The sequence below is a fragment of the Myotis brandtii genome, unplaced genomic scaffold, assembly GCF_000412655.1.
Source record: "Myotis brandtii unplaced genomic scaffold, ASM41265v1 scaffold389, whole genome shotgun sequence".
NCBI lineage: Eukaryota > Metazoa > Chordata > Mammalia > Chiroptera > Vespertilionidae > Myotis > Myotis brandtii.
The window spans coordinates 2094414-2116839 of NW_005364914.1; positions in this window are offsets into that span (position 1 = coordinate 2094414).

A 22426-nucleotide genomic window follows, 5' to 3' on the forward strand; every position below is an offset into this window, starting at 1 on the left:
CATAACAGTAGCAACATTACAGTTAGGAAGTAGCAACAAAAATAATTTTATGGTTGGGTCACAACATGAGGAACTGTATTTAAAGGGCCAGAAGGTTGAGAACCACTGCTCTAGAGTGACTTTCAAGAGGTGTGTGTGTGTGTTATGGGAGGCTGAGCCAAGACTGAAGGCAACTGTGATTTGTAACCCCAGAGTATTTACAAAAATCCAGTACCTATTCTATATCCAATCTACAGCCCAGAAATTAACATATTGGAGAAGTTGGAGACTACCCCTCAGGCATGGCAAAAAGAGCAATGGGATTAGAAGCAGATCAGATGAAGGTATACTAAAATAATTTTTTTTTTTACTTAACTTGAACAGGTTCAAATAAAAACTAGATTCAACAACATGAAGGAGAGAGAACAGAACATGGTTCAAGCTTCCACTGCCCCCAAATAAACCAAACCAAAATAGACCTTAATTACAGCAAAACTCTTGAGCTCCCATTTGAAGCCATAAAATGGCAGCTATATCAGCATCCTAACGTACTGTTCTGGGTGTCCACTGTGTATAGGAACCTACAGGAACTTGAAGAACTGAGTGAGGGAGCTGCTTGATCTTCAGCATCATTATGCATTTTGTTTCCTCAAGTACTTGAGCTGGCAAGGGGAGCCCTGGACTATTCCAGCTTATTCCCTGGAAGCCTGGGAACTGACAGTGACCTGTATGGAGCACAAGGAAGCCCATAGTGGATGACAAGTGTTCCTTCACCCAAGAATCCCTCTCCTCCACCCCCAGCCCTCAGTACACCAACTTACATGAATGATAAAAACAGAGCTTCCCTGGCTTGAGAGTGGGAAAAGACCCAGAATCTTGTTGTCTTATTCCCTGAGGAGTTTTCTCATAAGAATGGCCACAGGGATTTTTCACTTCGCTTTTACTTGCCTGGGCCCACATTTACTTCGTAAATCAGCCAGAGGAGTAAGTTATCCTTCTTTGGGGCCGTGAATTGGTGAGGAGAAGTTTCCCCTCAACCTCATTTCCAATTGGTGACACTAAAGAAGTGGTCAGACAGGTCATTCCCAAGGCCATGTGGTTTGCAGTAGGAGAACTGGATCTAAAATACACATTTTAAGTAAATCTTTCACATTTTCCTTGTCTTTTTTCCTTTTCCCTATAATTTCCTATTATATTTTAGCAGTCCCCTGATGATTCTAAGGGTCTGGCAACCCCCCAAATTCACAGTCTCTAAATTTGGGAATCTAGGGAACATTTTGCTCAGGTTTGGAGATTTCTCCTGAAACGATTACTATCTAGAGGCAAATGTTTCCTGTGCATATCCTCCAACCAAGGCTAACTCCATCTCCAACCTTCACCAAGGATCCATCTCTCATTTGATGGCTATTTTCACAAAGAAACTAAAACAACTGTTTTAGTCTCTTAAAGAGAGTTACTATGTAATTAAGGTCACATTGGGATGTGGCTACTGGCAAAGTGTTGGCCTACTTCATTCACAAACTAAATGATTTTCTTCCAAACATCAGCTTCCAAGAGCCAGAATTCAACTCTTTGTCTGGGAAAATTGACAAACTATCAAATGTCATGGACCTCAGAGTCCATCTTTGGTCACTGAATACTCAAGGTTGCCTGAGGTCCACTGTGTTCTTCATATGCAGCTTTGATTCCCCTATGGACTGAGGTAAAACAGGACAATACTAAGCCACAAACAGGTAGCAGATCTGAACACCACCTGGTGAATTTTTTTGTTACACTTTGTCATTTATATACATACTAGAGGCCCGATGCACGAAATTCATGCAAGAGTAGGCCTTCCTTCCCCAGGCTGCCAGCACCAGCTTCCCTCTGGCACCCGGAACTCAGGCTTCCCTCGCAGCCCCGGCTTCGTCTGGAAGGTCGTCCGGAAGGACGTCTGGTCTAATTAGCATATTACGCTTTTATTATTATAGATTTGACCACCTATTGATGCTATGCCACGACTTTCAGTGGTGTTGATGGATTCACAGACATTTTAATTCTCATCAATTTAATGGTAAGTAGAACATGACACAACTTTCCACATTGCTCTCTCTGTCTTTACAGAGTTGCGAAAAATGGCAAACTTACATAAGAATGATTGCATTTGCCTTTGAAATAATGTTCACTTTCTGTTACTTAAATTCTATTTAATGGTTTTCCATCAGGACCCCTGCCCTCTGTTTATTACATTGGATATCTTGCCTAATTCACTTTAGCTTTCGTTTGGGCCAGGAGCACATGGCCTACTGCTGTATTTCCTTTAGGGGTACTGTCTGATGGGTCATTTAACAAGCCCACCAAAATGCCTAAGGTATAGAGCAGTGCGAATAACGAAGACTTGGCTGTTGTTCTTTGCAGGGAGCCAGTCCATATTTTTATGGTGCTTCCCCTCTTCCATGTTTGGGATCAGCAAGTCTGGAGAGATTTAGCTGTCATATCTGTGCGGTCTGATAAACATGCTTATCTGATATTTGTCCTTTTTCTGTGGGAAAGTTCTAGCAGATAAAACAAGGCTGTCTGGACCTCCCTGCCCTTTGTAATTCTGCTGCGAGACTCACCAGAGCAGGACCCCTTCCCTCCTGCAGAAGAAACCTTTTGTTCCTTCTCGAGGTGATTTGAAACGTACGGTCAATCCACTGGTATCACTTGCTCTACAGTATCATTAACTTAAAAATAGAAACTATTGCCAGAAAATAGATGCAAACAACCCTTATATATTTAATAAAATAAGTAGCACCGCTGCCTTTTTCAACTGTCTCTTCTTTACCCTTCTAGGAGCATTTGTGGTAGAAGAAAGTGGTATGGGTACACATGTCATTCACAAGATTAGTTTCAGAGTCTCCAGCCTCCTGATATTTATCAACACTTCCATCTTGATCTCCACCAAAAGGTGAATTTCATTTCCTTAAAAGTTTGAGAAAAATGTGTTCAGGTTTTTTTTTAAATATTACATTTTTGATGCTTCCAAAGTCATTTTTCTTATTCATATCATTATTTACAGATAGTCTAATGAATACTTACAGGTATTCTTATGAAAACGGAGAACAAAAATGAAGTAAGAGAGAGAAGCACATTTCACATCTTTTAGGCCCTTTTCTGCATTTTGCTAAGTTTAGGAAGGATGTCTGTAGAGCTGGCTCTTAGGGAAATTTCACAGGCAATGCATTGCGACACCCTTCCAGAGGGAAGGCTTTGAGTAAATTATTTAGAAAATCCAAGTTTAAAAGCCTCCTCTGTGTGGAGAAGGGATGTTTTAGTTTGATCTATCAAAACTGAACATCTTCCCTGAGTAAATTTCTGGATAAGTATACACTTTTAGAAATCACTGAAAACGTGCCTCTCTTTCCTTCAAGCTGTCACTAAGTATAGAGTAAATGCGTGTAGAACTGCATGAGGCACTAAAGAGACACATGAAAGAAGCTCCTGTCTTTGCCAAGAAGCGTGACGGTCCATCAGAGGGACAAGATGAATGTTTGAGAAATGGCTAGAGATACAAGCAAATTAAAGGCCAAGCTCATAAACTGAGGTTGTTTGCCTCTCTGACTTCACACTCCAGGAAACCTTGGCTGTCTTCACTCACTGCTCCTGTCTCCTCTTCCCAGGCTCTGTCTCCTTTTTCTTCTCAATTCCTTTTCTCCTTTCCACCTGTTTTAACTGTTAGGCCTAATGGCAATATTTACAGGTACTGTTCAGTTCTACGCTATTTTCCTCTCTTTTATGGGAAAAAAGTCATGATTACCTATATCTGCTTATGTGACCGATTCATTTGCTCATTCATTTACTCATTCATTAAACCAGCGGTCCTCAACCTGTGGGTCGCGACCCTTTTGGCGGTCGAACAACCCTTTCACAGGGGTCGCCTAAGACCATCCTGCATATCAGATATTTACATTACGATTCATAACAGTAGCAACATTACAGTTATGAAGTAGCAACGAAAATAATTTTATGGTTGGGTCACAACATGAGGAACTGTATTTAAAGGGCCAGAAGGTTGAGAACCACTGCTAAACAAAGGTTGTCTTTCAAAGACTGTGCTGGACAACGTTGAGGAACGAGGTGGCCAGACCCAGATTCAGCCCCCGTTTTGCCTCTTTCTCTGCAGTCCTTGTTTTTGTTTGGTGCTTTTCTGAGAGCCATCAAACACTGCAGCTCATTACCGAACTTAGTGGTTTCTCAGTTCTAGAAATCTGGGCCCCTTGCAATGTGCTTCCCGATATCCTCAAGGCCTCAGTGGCATGGGACACAGGCCATGGGAATTCTCACATATCTCCACCTGCTTTCCTTTCTTCTTTGACTCCCTGTCCCCTGCAGGCAGTATCAGTGCCCCAGGGCTCAGCCTGGAGGGCTCTGCTCCTCTTTTCCCTGTCTACTCACTTCCTTAGTGCACCCACATGGATGCAATTAGCACCTATACCCAGATGAGCCCCAGACCCCTATCTCCAGGCCTGACCTTTCACCCTCTCTCCAGTCACATATTTCTCAATGTCCACAAAAATATATAGACTCACATTTTACTGCCATCAAAAGCAAACAGGTCAAAACCAGATTTTATTCTCTCTCCCCCAAAGCCACCTCTGCTTCCTACCTCCCCCTAAGCAGTGGAAGTGCTAGTGCCCAGATCCCAGGTCTGTCTTCCACCCGTCTCCTCTTCCCATTCACTGCACCCTCTGCCTGCATCCTTCCTTCAACTAAGCCCTTTTTACTCTTGTTCTGCGTTACTTCCTCAGACCCACACTCTTCCCCAGCCACAGGACTATCCCAGATATTAAATATCTCAGTGATATGTATACATGCAGTCAAAGAAGTAATAAACAGGAAAGCTTTCTCAGGGTACCCTGCACGTCCTGACAGATGAGGAAGGTTCCTGTCACATGTTTGCTAATGATTTATAGAGCACAAAAGAAATGATTCAAGCTGGAGTTATAGGAATAACTTTAGGTTTTTTTATTTACTTAACTCCATAGTTGTTTTATTGTTATGTTCCCAGGGAGGCTCTGGCCAAGGAGGCACATTAGAAATAGATGAAGAAAAATGGAGACAAGGCAAATTTAATAATTGCATTCCAACCACAAGACTTATTTGCTGTCCAGTATATCATGTCAGTACATTTTGCATCTGGTTGATCTTCAAGTCTCTCTCTCTCTCTCTCTCTCTTTCTCTTTTATTCTCACTTGAGGATATGTTCATTGATTTTAGAGATAGAAGAAGTAGGGGCAGGGGGGAGAGGGGAGGGGGGAGGGAGGGAGAGAGGGAGAGAAACATCGATTGGTTACCTCCTGATCAGGTATAAAATCAAAGCCTAATTATGTGCCCTAACTAGGAATCAGTCCTGCAACCTTTTTGGTGTCGGGGACAACACTCCAACCAAATGAGCCACCCAGCCAGGGCAAGTTTCTCCTTTAATTTTAAGCCTTTTTACACAAGCTTTTTTGTATTACAGTGTTCTTCCAACTCCTTGAGATGAATTTAAGCATAAGTATCAGTTACTGGACATGAAAACAAGCTCGCTGAGACTTGTAACTTCACCGATCACCAGAACTGACTTGGCCGAGCTTTAGAAAATCTAATTGTTCGCTGCACCTCCCTTATTGTTCTCTGTGGGATTTGTCCAAAGTGTGAGCTTCTTATGAAAGGATCTTCTTGCTGGTAAAGGACAAGAACCTCTGAACTCTCACTTCCTCTGAAAGTTAGTGTGTGGATTATCTAATCTCTTGGCAATCCCTCTCCCTTTCTCTCCTGTTACCTCGGTTCAGGCAATTTAAATGCTTATTAAAGTCATCTCCAGAGGGAAAGTAGAGAAGAAGGGAAGAAGCAACACTGGACCGAATCAATTATATAGATTTTGCCAATTTGCTTTTAATAAGAATCTGTTAAGAGAATGTTGAAATTTTTAGGAATATGTATTTGGCTTAATCCCAAATTGCCCAAAGTTAAAACACGAAGAGTAATCCACAAAAATATAAGTCAAGGCAGGTACTCAAAGGCGCATGTGAAGAAACAGCTAGATCCAATAGAAGTAATCAGAACAAGTGCGATGCAGAGAATAACATGTTATTTACAAATTGCATAGGGAATAACAGATACAGGACAAGGAGGAGGCCAATGGAATAAGAAAGGAAGGTTGATATTAGATGACACCAAAGAGACAAAGACAGTGAGTACTTTCTGAGCATCTATTTTATGAAATTAAACCACACCAGGGCCAACACTGTGGATTCTACAGAAAGGTTATACAAGGGTGTCCGAAATTTAGCCCATCCTCTGAAACTCGGCATCGCCACTGCTGAGAGCAGCGCCTGTCTCTAATTTGCACAAGGGTGCCATCGGGGCAGCAGTGAAACCCAGGAATGAGTAACTCGGTGGTGTGTGTGTGTGTGTGTGTGTGTGTGTGTTGTGTGTGTGTGTGTGTGTGTTTCAGAGAGGAAGGGAGAGGGAGAAAGATAGAAACATCAATGATAAGAGAGAATCATTGATTGGCTGCCTCTTGCACATGCCACCCACACTGGGGATTGAGTCCACAACCGGGGCAACAAACAGTGACCTCCTGGTTCATAGGTCGACCACTGAGCCACGCTGGCCAGGCTAATCAGTGTTTTGAAATAATCTGAAGAACACCTGATGAGTCCTATATTGGAGACACAGACAAAGCCACAGAGAAAATTCCTCAAGGGGAAATAAGGTTAAGAGCTATCCTGGACTTCTCCTATGCCAACTAAGTGAGTCTTTTGACAGGGTTTCCTCTGAATGGTCTCTTCTCAGAGCTGGTTCTTCGAAGTACCTTATCCCTATGGACAAAACATCAGAAGGCGTATGGAAATGACATGAATACCTCAGAAGCTCTAGTGACGGGACAGCATCATAGAGGGGGGAAAGCATATTTGGGGGGTGGGTAAGCAGACTTACTTAACATTCTTAACACTGCTCAATTCTAGGCTCTGCAACTAGTAGGAAATAGTGGGCGGATGTAGAAGGGAGTCAACGACAGGGAGCTGGAAAGAGAGCTCACGTTTCTCAGAGCATTGCTTCTAGACCAGGAACGTTAGACACCTCGCCAAGTCCAACAGGGACCCTGTGAGACGGGACCCATTAACCCCACCTGAGAGGAGGAAACTGCCGTTCGGAGAAGTTAGGTGCTCGGACTGGAGGCAAAGAGCTAGTGAGTTGCCTGGCTCAGATTCAGACCCAGGTCTGACTACAAAGCCCATATTCTTTCAATTACACCAGGGCCGCTTATTAAAGGGCGGAACAATGTGCCTGACGAGAAAAAGCTAAAGGAAGTTCTATAACTCACGCTTGACAAAAAAAGACTGAAAAGTGATATAATGTTTTTGAAGTACTGTCGAGGAAGGACGAACCTAAAGGATGGTGACCAGCTGTTTCTGAAACTTGTTCTGAAGAAACAGAAATAGGAAATGGGCTTCAACTGCAACATGAGGGAAAGCTTCCTTACCGGAAGGGCTGCGTGTAACGGGGCGAGGGGCCGAGGAGCACTGTGGGGTCTTCTTCCTGTGCACGAGGTAAGACAAATGACCCCCGTAAGGGGATGAAAGCGGAGTTTGTTTAGAATGGAGGAAGCCACGGAAGGAGGTGCCTGGAATGAAGGAAAAGAAGGAACCCTACCACGGGATGGCACGCTGCACCATGGCACGAGGTGGCAGGAGGGATGTCGGATGGGGAGGTAAAGAGGAAACAAGGGAATCGTGATTGTAAATAACTAATGAAAAAACTTTCGTTTTCATGTCTCCTCGTTGCAACTATCTTTGTGGAGCAAATTCCTACAGCATCTCCTTCTCTGAAAGTATTTTCAAGCAATAAAGATTTTTATCTGAATGGAAGAATTTAAGGGTGGTGCTGCCTCTCATCAGGAGTACACACTGGCTACATGACCATCAGAGCCTTTGCAATCCTCAAAGCAGCTTATTTATTGTTTTTTTAAAATTCTCATCCAAGGATATGTTTTTCATTGATTCTAGAGAGAGAAGAGAGAGAGAGAGAGGGAGAGAGAGAAACATTGATATGAGAGAGCTACATTGATCGGTTGCCTCTTGGATGCACCCCAATGGGGAATCAAACCTGCAACTTAGGCATGTGCCCTGACGGGGAATCGAACCCGCAATCCTTTGGTGCATGGGCCGACACTTTAACTGAGCCACACCAGCCAGGGCAAAGCAGCTTATTTTTTAACTTTATATAGATTTAATAATGACCTCAATTAAAAAGTATAGTGCCCCATTTAATTCTCATATTGCCCTATGGATTGGGCATGATCTTCCTATGACAATTTACATGTTAGAGTTATGAAAACGGAGGCTCAGAGAGACTAAGTGACTTACCCAGTTAATGATTGACAGAGCTAAGACTTGACATTAAGTCCTTGAACAAATCCCAAATCCAGGAGTCTTTCCAGAATCTCCACCTGCATTTCCAACACATTCTGAGAGTTGGCTATCTGTCAGCCATACCACCTCAGGTTATTCCCTTAACTTCCATGTGAATCACTTGTAAATTCTAGAGACTGCATGCAAAGGTGCAGAATTGCTAAACAAAACTGACAATTCAGAGTAAGAGAACAATTTTTTTTAAAAGCACCCAAGTATCTACAAACACCCAGGCCCCTCTACAGACACATCAATGAGACTAGTTCTCTGTTGGCTGCAGACAAAGGGAAGCTGCGTCTAAAAGCTTGTGTCCTTTATGGTGAAGCTCACTGTGAAGACTGCACTCAGAGCATTCATTCCTTCATCTGTTTATTCATTCCTTTATTCAAATTTTAAAAAGGTGAGGTCACAACTTTTGGTCTATTTTTGCAGCACTGATACATTTTTAAAAGTTGTGTATCCTATAGAGAAATAAACGCCAAAATATTTTTTAAAACTTACCAAGTTCACTTTAACACTTAAAAAGTTTTAATCATTCAACTTACCAAAATAATATGCAACCATTTAAAGAAAATTTTTAAACATTTGTAATTTACCTTAAGACACATTCTGGAAAATGGGGGAAGGATTGCTACAATGGGGTGTTTTGCGATTGTAAAGAGATCATAAACAGAAAAAATAATGGGGAGAAAGTATAGTTATAGGTAATAAACTATAAAGAAGCCTAAGTGTGTCTAAATCAGGGAGCACCCATCAAAAAGCCATGATTTAGATACTAGAGACTCCATATGACATATTATCTGTGCATGTAGATATTCCCAGATCCACTGAGAGCAGAACTTAGTATAGAGGTGGCACCACAATGGCCTCATTCCTATTTGCACATGCTTGTAAAATAATTTCAAGCACAAAATTGTTGAAAAACATACAGCTCAATCTCAATGCGGTGAATCCCAACACTGGAGATTCAATAATCCCGAACCTTCATCATGGTATGGTATTATTTCTGCACAGGTGTGTTGACCTTTGAAAGGACTGGGGGAGGCTAGAGTGTAAGGGATTCCATCAGCACAAGTATGACAAAGAAGATGGACAGGAGTCTCAAATGAAATTGTTTGATATCATGGGAATTCAAACGGCCAAGTGCTTATTGTGAGACTTGGCTCTAGGGATAATTCGTGACAGTAGAATCAACGCTGCTAAGGGAATAGGAGAAATTGACAACTGAGAGCATGTGACCCAGCCCTGCTTCCTGCATCCTAATCTTGCTGTCATCACACAGCTTTCCTTGGAGACCCGCCAAGCAATGTGCCAGCAGAGAGGCATGGAGCAGAGGATGTGGATGCTAACTGCCCTGTCACCTGCTTCCGGGGGAGGCTGAAAGCATATTAAGGCTTTTAGAAGCCTGAATCCTCCCAACAACCAGCCCTATTATTAAGCTCCCCTTTTATCTGAAACTAACTTTAAAGTCAAGTGATAGAGATAGCGTGCCTGCTAGCCCAACCTTTGAAAATCTGTTTTTCTAACAACAAAACCAGCTCTTTCCCAGACCCAACCCTTGAGCACAGTGGCATCTTCTAAACTTGCTTATGCATTCAGCTTGCTAATATAAGTTATTGAAGTAGTCAGATATTGGATATACAGAGTCTTGTTTGGAAATACATACAAGAGTGGCATTTCTATATATCAGTTTTTAGGATTAAAAAAATATCCCTCGCACTTCTGAAGCCTTATTGTGATTGCTCACAATGATCTCGATCATGGTTGCATGGGAGCTCCAATGCTAAGAGGAATAAACTGAAGTGGGGGACGGGGACAAGGGAAGGCTAAAATTCAGGTCTCACTACTGTCATTTAGCGACTACTAATTGCTACTTCTTAGTCTCTACAGTTCAAAAACTTAAGAGTTGAATTTGGGCCTTTGAATTCAGTCAGCCTTTTTTAATTTTTTTTATTTTTTTAAAGAAAAAGGGAAGCATGTAATAAAGCAAAACAACAACAACAACCCAGGGGGTTGTGTATTTCCATTTAATTTGGATAGCACCCTAAGGTGTAAAAAGTGGCCCAGGACCCAGGACCCAAAGTTTCTACCTGAAAATATCCATGGAAATCAGGGACCACAGAAAGGAGACAATAGAAATACATGCAGGAGCAAAGGGAAAACAGTAAGGTCTTGTGTAGAATGATCACTATGTGTGTTTATAACCATGGCTGAAGCCATATAAGATCTTGCTCAATAATCTGTAAAATTGGGACTACCTAACAGGATGAGCCTTGAGTAAACTGTAAAAACTTTTTTTTTTAAGCAAGAGATAACACACTGCTCCAGGAAGTGGTAACTACTGTTCATGATTGTAGTATTTGTCTTTTAGGGAATATTTGGATTATTGGGGCGGGGGGAAGATCCCAAGAAAGTATCTGTTCCTTGTGATGGGGACCTACCTATCTTATGAGAATGGTGAAACCGACTGAATTAAAAGACTGAGCAGAAGCCCTTTCTTCCCACAGGGAACAGGGAAGGGAGCCTTTGTCCAGCTGTGGTGCCCCATGGATAAGTGCACAAAGCCAGGCTATGGCCCAAGCATAACTTAACGTAAGAATCCTCAGGAGCACAAAGAGGGGAGATGGACCAGAGCTGACTTTTATGGTCTTGGTCTAAACTTCCCTAGTCTGCTTCCTTCTCTCCCTCTCTGTCTCTGTTTCTCTCTCCCCTTCCTTCCTCTCTACCTTTTTCCAATATATTTTCTTTTGTATTAGTACCTTTTATCTATCTCTTTTTTGTCCTAGTGAAGGTGTTTCTTCTACACATTCAACACCCAAGATGATATGTATGCAGAAATCTCATGTCCAAGGACCACAAGGGCCACAGGAGCTGACCCAGGGCATCAGGGATGTCAGCTGGGAGAATGGGGTCCCCGAGGGCGTGAATGCATGTGGAAGGAGGAGCTCTCCATCTGAACACCGGAGCTGGCTTGTGTTATCTGCCACATGTTGAAAGTTTCACATCTTGGCCCTATTAGCAGGGTATAAAATTGTGTTCGATGGATTTAAACACATGAGCTTTATGTCTCCGTATTCCTGCCCATGGATGTTCTATTCCTATATTAATGTTGATATAGACAAAACAGAGACATGACATCAGGCTTGAAGCACGATGATTTAGTTAAATTAGGTCAATTATTTTTTCTCATTATTTGTTTTTTTGGGGGTTGGGGCAGTTCTGTTTCTAAATAGTTATTCAGATAATGGCATCTCTTTCCCATATCACCTATCAAGTAAAACCTTCACACCACTAGCTTTAGATAGTTTTCATTCTCAAGTTAACTTGCGGGAATAACTGGATTTTTGAACTTGCCTTCCATATGAATTCAAAATATGCTTGTAAAAAGATTAAACAAAAATTAGGCATGTTTAATATCCCATATCACAGGAACAAACGAGAGGTTTTTTTTGTGTGTGTTTTTTAAAGCAACCCATAGTTTAAATTTCCTGCCTTCAGGGCATGCTACACCTTACTAGTACATCCTCTTAAATTCCACAGGTAATATAATTTATATTAAATGGGACAGGTCCCAGCAGAAGTTTGTACTGGTGCCAGGCAAAACAATGGCTTTGATGTGCTCTTTTGAAAGTATTGCAGATCTCAGGTACAAGGTTTCCATGCAGACAAACAATAGAAGGTTTAGATGCATATTCAGCTATTAAAATTATTAAATTGCTAATATGTAATTATTGAGTATAATATATAAACAAAACTAGTCTATTTAGTTGTTTTGTTTTTTTTTTAAACTAATCAACAGTTAAAAGGTAAGAAAAATTAAAGTCAGACAGTCTAAGAGTTTGCTAAGCTACAGTTTCCTAGAAAAGAAAGCAAAACAAATCCTCTGCCAGCAGCTGTGTTCAGAGCTACACCGTTTTAAGATGATGGCAGGATATATGTTGTAAAGGCAATTACAGTGGAATTCAGGTGGAGCCAAAGAACATCAAGATTACAGTCCATAACAAAAAGCCTTTTGCTATAGTGTGACCATGTTGTAGGAAGTCCTCAGCCTACACAGGAGTTGGGTTCCAAAAGTCTGTTTGTAAACTATCGAGAAAGCAGAATAAACTTTCTTATTGAAATTACGATGGTTAAAAACAGGAGCATTTATTAGGTCCCTGGTAGATGCCAGGAAAGTCCCTATAAGGCAGAGACATCTGAGTAATCAAACAATGACAGCGCAGCAACCCTGCACCTTAAGAGAGATGCTGTGGATGAATGAAGAGAGCATCTATCTCTGCCTCTCAGTAAAGTTGTAGCCAGATTTACCTCATATTGAAAATGCAAAGAGGGAAAGGAAAAAGAGAGAGAGAAAGGAAGGAAAAGGAGAAGGGATGTGGAGCAGGGAAATATTAGGAGAAGACAGTAAACAAGACTTTGATGAGATGAAAAAAGGTCAAGAGAAACACGTTGGAATGTTTAAGAAACTGCACAAAATAGAGGAGGACAGACAGACTGAAGAACAGGACTACGCGTGTGTGGGATTTTTCCAAGTTGGGCTAACGGCTCATGTCTCATGCCGACAGTTCCCTGTGCCTGTTCCCGAGGGGGAAGAGGAAGCCCTGGCCATTTATGGGCTGTCCTTCGTAGTGTGTAATGTATGTTACGAAGCCCAGCACGGGCAATCCAGAGTGCCTTTTATAGCATGCGTAACGCACCATAAAAACTAGGGAAGCTCCCGCAAATTTATACCAAATCTTAGGCAAATTCCTTGTCCACTGGATTGTCTACATTGGCCTTCTCCACCACAAGTATTTAGTTTCCTTTAAATGCTTCATTGGCTGACTGTATAGGTATTGCTATGGTATGAATATGTGTGCCCCCCCCCCATCCTGCTAATTCATATGTTGAAATCCTAACCCCCAGAGTGATGGTGTTAGGAGGTGGGGCCTTTGGGAGTGATTAGGTCATGAGGCAGAGCCCTCGTAAATAGGATTAGTGCCTTATAAAAGAGACCCCAGAGAGCCTGCTCCCCCTCCACCATGTCAAGATACAACAAGAACTCTGCAACCTGGAAGAGGGCCCTCACCCATCCATGCTGGTGCCCTGGGCTCAGATTTCCAGTCTCTAGAACTGTGAGAAATAAATCTCTGTTGATTGTAAGCTCCTCAGTCTGTACTGTGTTACAGCAGCCCAAACAAAGACTGGTATAGTGCCCATTTTATTTAAAGGAATATACATTGAGCAATTTAGTGTAAAGAGACGGACAGCCAAGCTACCTTTGTAAAGACTGGAAAGCAGTGGGAGAAACTGAAATGGATTTCAAAGTGGAACTTGGGTCACAGTAGTCGTTGATACCACCCAGAAGCAGGACTGGAAATTATATTGGAAACACAATTACATCATCATTGTCTAGTGCAGCTGCTTAATCCCACATCTACCACATCCCAGAACCACTCGGCCACAAAAGGATTGTTACCTAGAAACATCCTTACTGGAAAAATTAAACACTTGTCCAGTAATTTCCCGTTAATGACCAATTCCCCTAAATGTTGGCGTGTGCACCTCCTAAGTGGCCACTCCATCTTTCTGCTCCCTTCTCCCCAATTGCTGTCATTAATGAAGAACTCCCCAAGAGCAGACCTTCCAGGTGCTTCCAAAGAGGGACACAGATGCCTTTTAAAATTTCTCCATCATTTTAGGTGATCTCCTAACTTGGGACAAATGCTGTGAGGTCCAAACTCCACCGGACTCCAACCAAATACTTACCCCTTTTATTAAGTTAACTGCTTACATATTTGGTTGCCACTTGTCTTGAGCTCCAGGGCCTGCCCATTCATCGTTGCCACCAGGTGCTGACCTGGCATAGGTCTGACACATTTGTGATGATCAGTAATCATAAATGAAACCCAATATAACAAGGCCTTGATCTTTCATGTTGGTAGCAATGACATTATATTTGATATTGAGCCACTGGAATAAGTATTAAGACTCCAACAGTCAGTTCCTAAGCTTGTAATCATGGTTTTCTGTCTTCAAAAAACTTCTAATCCAAACAAAAAATAACAAAAAGAAAATTCAAAATCCTTACTCTATAGGACTTAAATATTCTGCACAATTTGTAACCTCCTGCATTTTGATCCTCCTCTTTAATGCTCTTGCCTGTTTCTTCTCCACACCTCTAACCAGTACCACCAACGCTAATCAGAGTCAAACAAAAATATTCCCAAAACACATTTTGTGAATGGAATCAACTTACATCCAAATTGTAAGCATTGAATGGGGTGGGGGGGGGGGCACTACAGAGTCACCTTCTTGCTCGAGTATGGGAAGCAAAACCATACACTATGAGACTTCTGCTTAGTTTTTCCCATCTACCGCCACAGAACCCACTAATCAACACAAAGATGTGTATAAACACTTACTAGTGAATGTTGCTGGGCTACTGCACACCCACTTCTGTAGGAATCAACCTTCAAGGGCTCACATAAAATGGCAACCAATCTGTATGCCTATAAGACACTATCAACAGAGGCACCGACACCCGCCCCCCGCCCCCCAACCCCTGTGACCCTCACAGTCCTTCTCACCTCTCTCACAAGGCTTCCAAAGGAACTCCCCTTCTGGCAATTGTTACATGTGACCTCATGGCAACTTCCCGACATGAGTTTTGCTGCAGGCTGATCTCTAAAGGTTCAGGCGCTATAAAAACTGGTTTATTGGATGCAAAAGAGAATCAGGATTTCAAAGACTCTTACTCTGTCAAATTAAATTAACATATGGAACAGCAGCTAAGCTATGATTGGTATTCATAGCATCAGCTCTTTGGGAAGGCTCTGGCTGATGTTTAATGCAGCTCGCTCACTGTTTTAAGTTAACTAATGCCAATCTATTCTGGTTACTTACGAGAATATTTAATGACATAGGAAATGCTCACAATATACCGTAAAGGGTAAAAAGCTGAATAGAAATTATATGTAAAGTATAATCCAAATGTTCTAAGATAGGCTCTACATAATATTTAGTTTTAAAAAGAATTTTACTTCATATATTAAAGAATTAAACCAAAATATTAACACTGACTTCCTCTGGATGGTAGAATTAAGGGAACAATTTTATTTTATTGCACTTTTATAAATTTTCCAAAATTGTTGTAGCGAATGTATTACTTTAATAATCAATCATAAGAATATGTGTTTTTAAGGAAAATACATTTAAAAATGTATTTCTTATATAAGAACAGTGGGCACAAACAGAGACGAGCATGTCTGTGCATCTTATTGGTGATGTGTGGCTTGTTCTCAGAGTAAGTGTGGTCCAGGGTTTACATGCTACGTCACATAGGCCATGTCCACATACAGGACAGGTGTTGATATGAAGTATTTTATGAAGCTTTTTGTTTATTTTTCTTCCTATTTCTCAACCTGGGAAACCATAATTGAACAACCAAAGTATTAGAATAGCAGTAATATATTCCTTTTCCTGGAAGAGGAATCAGTTTCAAAATCTAATGCTATTGAAGAAGTTTGGTGAAGAGCTAAACAAAATGAAGCTGAAGCATACAAAACAGACAATCTTCAATAGCAATTTCATTTGGTTTCACTGAATACTGTATGTCAATATCACAAATTATGTCAATATCTGCATGCCAATATTCCCTGTCATAGGTATCTATTTAGGTGATAAAGTCCACTTGTTGTAACCTACTCCCAAAATAATCAGAAAGTCAAACCTCTGAGAAAAAAAAATTAGGATATACATTTCAAAGTCTGACATAAAAGATTTTCTGTTTATCTGCAAGTTTTTGAACTTTTAAAATATGTATTTTTATTGATTTCAGAGAGGAAGGGAGAGTGAGAGGTAGAAATATCAATGATGAGAGAGAATCATTGATTGGCTAACTCCTGCATGCCCCCTACTGGGGATCGAGTCTGCAATCTGGGCATGTGCCCTGACCAAGAATCCAACCATTACCTCCTGAGGTATGGGTTGATGCTCAACCACTGAGCCACACCAGCCAAGTTAGTTTCTGAACTTCTAAAATGCTGTTTCACTCCACAATTCACCTAATCCAAAGCTGACTTGCATATAGAGTTATACATATACAAGATGCTTTAAAATAAGTAGTCAAATTGGCAGGCAGTTTAATACGCAATATATCAAAATAATTGTTTGAATTAATAATAACATCCTTCAGAATCATCAGAGCAATCAACTGGGGATATCAGAAGCATTCTGTATGCACCTTGCTCTGTTCATTTTTGAAAGACAGTAATTTACCTGTAAAATTGTAACAAACAAAATTTGTTAAAGAACTATTGCTAAGGAATTGGGAGTGGGAGTGGCTTGTATTGTTATCTTGATTCCAGATGCTTTCTACTATGGGAAGAAAAGGATATTCCATAATTACATCTTGAAAGATATTACCTGACATATGTACAGTGCTTGATGTTAGAAGTAATTTTAAGCCCAGCTGGCATGGCTCAGTGGCTGAGCATCAACCTATGAACCAAGAGGTCACAGTTCCATTTCTGGTCAGGGCACATGCCCGGGTTGTGTGCATGAGGCAGCCAATCAATTATTCTCTCTCATCATTAATGTTTCTATTTCTCTCTCCCTCTCCCTTCCTCTCTGAAATCAATAAGAAAATATTTAAAAAATAAGTAATTTAAAAATGAATTACTCTGCAACTTGAAGTTATTAGAAAAATGTATAGTCTAGAAGCAGATATAGTGACTTCAATGCTTTGATCACTCAGCAGACTGCTTGACCAGAGGACAACCTTGGGTGGAAGCAGCAAACCCAAATTCTAATCCTAACCTCTCAAGCTATGAATTCTACGACCTTGGACATATCTCCCAGCCCTCCCTGGCTGAGATCCTCGGGAAAACAAAGCAAATGATTTATGTGTTGAATGAGCAGTGCTTTTAAAATTACTCTACAAATTCAAGATATTATCATTGCTGCTTACTTGTGATAATCACTCTGTGATGTATTTGGTTTTGTTATTCACTGTTACTGGCAAATATAACTCCCCTTCCCCCCTCCTCAATGAAACATTTCCTCTTTATTTCCACCAGGAAATCAAGTGGCTGGAGACAGTTATCATGACTGTGAACTTGTCAGTGTTGAGGCCTGTTTCATTCCAGCAACAAAAATGAACATTATCTGTTATCTGCTAATTGTCCACAGACGCCTGTGTCTCACCAACCAAGTAGCCAAAAGACATGACATAACTATGGGTTCAGATATGCCGTGATTTAATCCGTATTCATTTGCAAGATGAAGGAGCACCGCCCTTGGCACGCAGCCTCTCTGGGCCCACCGAGGCAGCGTTTGACAGGGCTGTCAGGAACATTTGGCTAACATTTGACCTAAATAAATATTCACTGTGACACTCGGAACCTTTACTCTTCGATCCTTTTTACAGTGGCTCGGGCTGACCAGGGACCTTGCTCGGCCCCGACCACCCTATGATGTCTCCGTCTGCTTGGTCTGCTCTTGTGACTACAGTCTGCTGTTTCCCCAAAGGTATTTCCCCCCCAGATCATTTTACTGTGTGTTTTGGCATTTCTCTGACGTTTCCTAATACACTGCAATTTATATTGCCTCCAACTGATGACTTAAACCAATTAATTTTTAACATCCTATATTTCCCTTCATTTTACATTGGCCATTTATTTATTTAACGTTGCAGTCTGATTTTTTTAGCCACTACATTAGTCAAGTGTCCCATGTCTCTGTCTTCTTTTACCAGCAAAGCCACAAGTTCCTAACTGTGTGTTTTGTGGAAAACATATATTTGAGTAAGTCCTAGATCAGTCTACCTCATGTCCTGGTGCTTAAAAACAAAAACAAAAACCCACACATATATAGTATATGTGTGTACTATTGGACCACTATTTATAAGTAATGTATTCTTCATTTCTTCTTGTATATCTCACTTCAGCTTGTTTTATTTTCTTTTCTTTCTAATCACAGTATCTGTGTTATATGACCATCTTACTCTACACAGTTGAGATATGAATTTTTGAATTACTACCAGTAAGTAGCACATTGCCATTTCACCTGGGAAAAGAGGAGAGTGAGGAAGTTGGAATTCCGTCAGGCCGCACTGTGAGTTTAATAATTAAACCCTATGGCATGAGCAAGTCAAACACTTGGTTGTATCAGAGATGGCCAGAAAGATCAGAATATGGTTCTCCACTTTCCTCATAATGTAAAAGACCAAAACCCCGTCCTCTGTTCCACTCGCTCAGCTCTGGCCAGCTGTTGCTCACCCCGAGCCGACTGCGGCAGGGAGGTCAAGGCAGCCAGCCCTCGCTTGGTTTTGTTCTCACACTTGTTGGAAAAGCATTTCCCCAGGCTCAGTGTGTGTCCAGTAATGATGTAGAAAAGAACATCATTTTTGTTTGTTTTACTTCACTTTTTAGGGGTTCTTGGTCTAAAAATTCTTTTCAGGAAAGAGAGAATTTTTGAATCAGAAAGACCTGAACTCAAATCCCACCTCCACCATTTATTACCAGGATGATCCTTAATTTTATATACACTGTCTCATTTTTGTGTAAAACAGAGCTAATAGAACCTAGCTACAGAGTTTTGAGAAATGTATCTGGTACAAGATGTAGCACAGAGGTGATGTTCAATACTGTTGGTTTAGAAATATCTTTCCATGTAAATAAATTCAGGTTATCATGGACTTTCACAGATGTATTCCAATTCTCCTAAGAAACTGAGATTGGTTCTTTAACTTTACTTCTTGTTTGGAATGGAAAAATAACATTTTTAAAGTGGGATGACCCATATTGTGAACAAATGTTTGAACTTGACTTGGAGAACAGGTACCAGAACTTTCATATCTTTGTGTGGAACCATAGACAAAGTTTGGCACAGAGCTGGTTCTCATAAAATAAACTTGAGATTTTTTTTAAAGTAAGTTAATCAGCCCTGACTGGTAGCTCAGTGGTTGGAGCCCCAGCCTGTGCACCAAAGGGTCGCGGGTTCAATTCCTGGTCAAAGGCATGTATCTGGGTTGCAGGTTTGATCCCCACCCCAGTCGGAGCATATTTAGGACGCAATCAATTGCTGAGTCTCTCTCACATCAATGTTTCTCTTTCTCTCTCCTTCCCTTTCTCCCTTCCACTTTTTCTCTGGAAAAAATATCGTCGAGAGGATTAATAACAACAACAACAAAAAGTAAGTTAATCAATACCATCATTTTTTGCTATACTTGAAGAACAGTTCTATGGGTCTAACAAAAAATACTTCATTTTCTGATATATTTCAGTATATGTCAGATATAAGTATTTCAATTAGATTTTTAAAGACAAAGTTGGTTAATAGTGATGGCTTTTCTTTCTTAGGCGTGCGTGTGTGTGTGTGTGACTTTTCATGCTGTTTGAAAAGTTCTGCTGGTGTCCTTGAATAAGGTCTTAAAAAACAGGACTCAACAGAAGTTTGTAAAAATTTTCTGGATTTAGGTTATAAGGTTTCCATTGTCTTCTATTATCTAGTAAATGATTTACACCAGGCTCTCTGGGAGAAAATAAATGTGTATTCATATATACACTTTCATGAGTTATTATAAATTTTGTGATATCAAGACTTATAGCAAACAATGTCAAATAATGATAAAATATACAATACTCTGTAAATTAAAAACATCTGTAACTTCTGTTTGACTTGTTTTTCTTTGCAAAATTCATTATCAGTTATTTATAATTCTATCACCAAATATAGTGTCACAAAATCAGACTACAAATCAATGCTCGGTTATTATTCAATTCAGCAGCAAAATAGCTAGGTCGTTAAGAAATAAGTGCAGTGCCAACATGAACATAGATTGATATTTCCCTTTACATTATTAAGACCAAAGTGAAACAATGAAGTCAGACCTTCACTCATTCATCAGTAACCTGAATCACTTCTTTGCTGAATTGGATAATAGTTTTTGAATACTCAAATAATATTTCCTCAATTATTTATGTGCTATTCACAATGTAAAGGCTATCGACACAACATTCCTAAGTTTAACCTGACTTTTTAAAATGTCCTCAGTAACTTTCTTAAGTCTGGACAGTCATCAGAACCAGATGTCAAGTCCTATTTGTAGTATTTGCCAATTTCTATGGCATCTATGCTCTTCCCACCATAGTCGATTTCAAGCCACCAAATGTCATCACTGAACAAAGAGCTGGCAAGAGAGGCACAGAGGCACATATTATATTCCACTTTCTCCATACAGATACAATACACACAAGCTTCAAGAGCATAAGTAATAGTAAAATCTAGTAAAATAATTTGGAAATGATTAGATTTCTTTGTAATAATTTAATTGTCAATTTATATACTTTAATTTTGGGTAATTGCTGTTTAACAATTAGCTCACAAAATTCTGAAGATGTAATAATCTGCTATACATTGGCTCCTGCACACCACACAATCTCCTTTAATAATGCTAGTTTGAGACGATCTAGCTTTAACTGTAAACAGGTGAATTACTAGTGAGTCTTCACAAGTGACAAGAGCTACTACCATAAAAATTGGGCTACTTGTGTTTGCAGTTGTTGCCTTTTCCAGAACAGGAAACCATGCAATTGTTACTATGGTCTCCGCACCCTGCTCTGTGCGTTTCTTACCATTCACAGAGGTGGACAGCCTCCTTCCACAGAGTGGTCCTTGACCAGCGGCTCTGCGCTCACTGTGGAAAGGTAATCCCACTTGTCTGGTCCTAACTGGACTGTGCACCAGGTCCCAGTCTGGGAAGCTCTGCTCTCTGGCACTCAGCTATGCTCTGAACCAGGAACAGACTCCACTTAGCTTGAGGACACCCTGGAAAGGAACCTTGGGAAGAGAGCCCAACTATACCCTGGGGTTGAGAACAAAAATACCTCATCATATAGAGTTTAGAGCAGAGGTTCCCAACCTTTTTTGGCCATGCCCCACCTAAGCATCTCTAAAATCCTGATACCCACCCCCCGAGACATAGAATTCATATTATTCACAAGTGAGCTCCTATTCACATGGAGGAAGCCTAAAAGGCCATTAACTTTGTCTAAACAAGCTTCCAAAGAACATGGCATCCATGAAAGAGAAAAATAAAAGAACAAAAGACATTTGAAGTACTGAGGAAGAAATCACTAAGAAATTGTTAAAAATTTATATATATAAAAGGCTGTGTCGGTCCGTCTGACTGGTAGCTATGACAAGCACTGACCACCAGGGGGCAGATGCTCAACACAGGAGCTGCCATAATGCGCATTGGCCATTTAAAAATAAACAGTACCATGGACCTGGCGCCAACAAACCAACACTCAGCTTCCCCCAAGTGGCACACAGGCTCCACCACCACCCTGGAGCGACATGCCACCAAATCGCAGCCAACAATGCCAAGACCCCATGGAGTAAAATGCGGCCACAGCCCAGCCCAGCCCAGAAACGGTTGCTGTGGATGCCAGGGAATGACGTCACATAGAAACGCCAGCTTTTTCTCCCTAGCGACTAGCCTCCTTGGAGTTCTTCGGTCCAGGAACCCGACTTGCTTTATAGCCAGGTACAAACAATTTACAGTTCAACCAAATGTTTGTGGAGCATTTTCCCATGCCTCATCTCATTTGATCCTCACAGAAGTCCTGGAGTAGGTAGATAGGAGACTCAGTAGAATCCTATTTTCTTTTCATTAGCAAGACGCGAATAGCAATATTAAAATATTTCTTCTAAGTAATTTCCTTTCAATGTGCATGAATCCGTGCACTGGGACACTAGTAATAATATGAAGTGGTATGAAAAAATAGCAAATAAAGTTTCAAAACATATGAGAACTGAAATGCATAAATATGTCACAATATATATTTATATACTGAATATGAGGCCCCTAGAACCATAAGAAATGCAAAAAATTCACTGTTAACTCATTATCGAATTGCCTCCCTTAAAAATCAAATTGCCCCTCTGTGGGGCGTGTGCCCCACGCTGGAACCACTAGTTTAGAGTGTAGCACAGAATGTGGAGACTAGTCATTGCTGTCATTTCCCTCTAATTGACCAATA